At 39.6% G+C, this 3,467-nt stretch overlaps 1 pseudogene; it reads right to left on the reverse strand.

Annotated features, from left to right (window-relative positions):
* Positions 1-2,592: 2,592 nt before the first annotated feature.
* Positions 2,593-3,107, reverse strand: LOC130039400 (60S ribosomal protein L21-like; annotated as a pseudogene).
* Positions 3,108-3,467: the final 360 nt, after the last annotated feature.

The following is a 3,467-nucleotide window of genomic DNA, read 5'->3' on the forward strand; positions in this document are numbered from 1 at the left end:
TCATACATCAAAAGATAATTTTGATCAGCAGTGCTCAGACTGAAAAATGTGTTTTGTTTTTTGTGAAGACCGGGGTTTCCCAATGTGCTCCCAGGTGCTAAGTGATGCTGAGATTTCTGTTCAGTGCAAGCACCAAGGGAAGTGCTGCTGCTCAGTGCTGGTTAGGCCCTGTGGTGCGACAATTACCTGAGTCACCCTAGTGGTTCTCAGAACCTTCAGGGTCACACTCAGAGATCAAACAAGAGATGGCAGCTTGCACAAACCTTAAAGTCCATTAAAGTTTTCTCTCAAAACCCGTGTTTTAATTTCTTGTTTGGTTTTGGGACCACACTCAGCGGTGCTCAGGGATTACTCCTTGTTCTGTGCTCATGGAAGACTCCTAGTGGGGTTGGGGGACCATATAAGGTTCCAGGAATCAACCCTGAGTCAGCCGCGTGCAAAGAAAATGCTCTGCCCACACTCCACCATGTTTTAACTTCTTGAATATAGTCCCCTTGGTAATACAAAATAACCAAGATTTCCTTCCTCCCACATTTACCTTAGTGGGTCTTAGACTAAAATACACCTCAAGAAGAGTTGAGTTTCCCTAGTTCTTAACAGCCTTGTGGGAAAGGTTAGTTTTGCTGTAATGAACAGGATGTTGGCTGTACATTATAAAAAGTCCTAGTTCTTGTCATAATCTAGGGTGCATAATGAGACTTATGACCTTTTAATTAGTCGAATTCTTCGAATATTAAAGCCTTATTGCCTGATTCTTCATAGGGTGAGAAATATGGTGAGGGCATATGGGCGAATATCACCCTGACGATTTAAACTATATCTCTCTTTCTTCTGAAAGGTAGAATGCCAGAACCTAAGCGAGTCTTTAGTCTTAGAATGAAGGCTCTAGGATTTGTGCCTTTTTTTCTTTTTCATCAGATCTTCACATCCAATGTCCTTTTTCCTACTCTTTAGTAGCTGTTAGTATTGCTAAGGAAAATTGAAATAAGCTATCTGCAAATTATCTAAATTATCCAAGAAGCAATTTTGTAATGCTGTGAACTTTATGTTATATTCAAAGGGAAATATTAAATATTTTAAGATTGGACTAACATGATATGCTCTAGAAATGTGAATCTGTGCTTTGTGGGAAGAATAAATCAAAAGGTATATAAGAGAAACATTCAGAAATATCACTGCTCAAGTACTTGTAATGTTTCTGTTTTGACTATGCAGGTTACAGAGGAAGGGCAATGATAACGAACATGAAAAAGAAGGATGGGATATAAGAAATAATATAAAGAAATGAAGACTAAAAGGACATGTTGGGGAGAGTCTCTTGGGGGAAAAGCCATCAAAGATGACTTTGAAGTTTAAAACCTGGGAAGCTGTCTTGCCATTTTTCCTCCTAAAATAGCTTTGAGCAATGAAAGTTTAATGGATTAACTTGGCATTCTGAAGTCTCCTAGGTGATGAAGAAAGTAGTAGTAAACTTAAATCTCTGTAATTCTTGTATTAACAGAAACAAGCTTTGAGGTATGTTCAGTGTCGTGATCAGTAACCACCAGAGAACTATGGCCATAAAATACATGTGCCTCTAGCCCAGGCAATCATTTGTGGGTTTTGTTCCTTTGGGGGGGTCACACCCACACCCTATAGTGCTCAGGGATCTATTCCTTGCTCTGTGCTCAAGGATCTCTCCTGTAGGTGTTCAGGGGACTGTATGTTGTGTTGTAAACCAGGATTGACCACATGAAAATCAAGAGCTTTAATCCCAATTCAATGCATTCTTAGGAAACATTTAAGTGGTTAGACCAGAGAATGAAAGGGCCGTCCCAGATGCTAAATTCATTAGTGTCCAAATAACAATCCATTTAAATCATAATCCGGTGCACTTTTTGAAATGGGTGATGAATCAACTGTGAAATTTCTAGAAACAAAAGTTCCCTTTTACATCCTACAAATGGAGGAGTTGGTTTCCTCTCCCAGTTCTTTAACTCTAAGAACATGGAAAAAAGGAAGATCAGTTACTTCTTTTTGTCTTTGCTTAAAACTAGATAGATTGGGATTGTGAAGGGAGCATACGGGGTGCATGGTTTGTGTGTTGGGGACCCTAATTTATCACATGTTCCACATGTTCCCCAGAAGTACTGGGTGTGGCCTCTGAAAACTGCCAGTTCTCCCGCACAGCTGGTATTGTAGGGTCAAGCCTTGCTAAATCCTAGGGTCCTAGCATTGAACTTCATGATTCAGTTGACAAAATATCGCCAGAAGTCGCCCCCCAGGTACTCTATGCTTTGCTTGGGAATCAAACAAGAACAAAAACAAAACTCCAGGGGTTTCAGATTCTTTCATTGATTTGCACTATTCAGACTGTCCTAGACTCTGCTTATAGAAGTTTTGTGATATCTCTTATTTCCCTTGTTCTTTATCACAAGGCCTACACTGCTTTACTTCTATCTTTCCAAGAAGCAAATTATTTTTTCTTCACCTTCTTAGTTGTCAGTTATAACAGAAGAAAGGTTATTCAGCATAATTCTCCTGAATGTTTTATGACCTTGCTGTTTCTTACTTTCAAAAAGGCAGTTATGCCCATTTCTTTTTTTTTTATAGTCCAGGAGTCTCTTTATTTTTAAACAAACACTTCTCATGCCATCAATTCATAAGGAATGGGCTCCAGCAGCTCAGGTTCCTTTCTATTGGTTCTTACAAAGTGTGCTTCTCTGGGTGGAGCAGGCTGGCACTTCAGTTGAACCCAAGTTCCTTTCTCTTTGGCTTCCTTCTTTTTTTGATCATTTTCCTTCACCCGTTTCAGGAAGCTGTCTTGACTTTTAGAGTGCTTAATATGCTCAATGCTGACATTAATTCTCTTGGAAAGAATCTTGCCCTTGACTTGTTTGTTAACAACAATGCCAACGGCATGCTGGGTAACATTGTAGACTCTTCCAGTTTTGCCATGATAACATTTGTGGGGCATTCCTTTTTGGACAGTGCCCATTCCCTTTATGTCTACTATCATCTTTCTTGTATATACACATGTACGTGGCCAAAGGAACAACTCCATGTTTTCTGAAAGATCTGGAGAACATATAGTGGGTTCCCCTCCACTTTCCCTTTGTGTTGGTCATTTTTGCAATTTACTGGATGCTGGCGGTTCAGGCCGAAAGGCAAAAGGGCAGTTATGCCCATTTCAATACAATTTTGTGATATTTGTAGTGTTATGATGTTGAGTTAGGTACTATGTCATATAGATTGCAAACCTTGCAGAAAGGAGGAAATGATGTCTCACTTAGGAATTTATGATTTGATAAAAAAAAATCTCTAGGAAAGGAATAGGGAAATATATACAGGAAAAGAATTCAGAAATGAGAGGTGATAGAGTTTTAGATTTTTTGGTGGGAGGGGTGGATGAGGTCACACTTGACGATGCTCTAGGTTTACCCTGGCTCCGCACTCAGGAATTATTCCTGATGGAGCTTGGAGAACTA

This window comes from Sorex fumeus, unplaced genomic scaffold (assembly GCF_029834395.1).
Source record: "Sorex fumeus unplaced genomic scaffold, SorFum_2.1 ptg000086l, whole genome shotgun sequence".
Taxonomy (NCBI): domain Eukaryota; kingdom Metazoa; phylum Chordata; class Mammalia; order Eulipotyphla; family Soricidae; genus Sorex; species Sorex fumeus.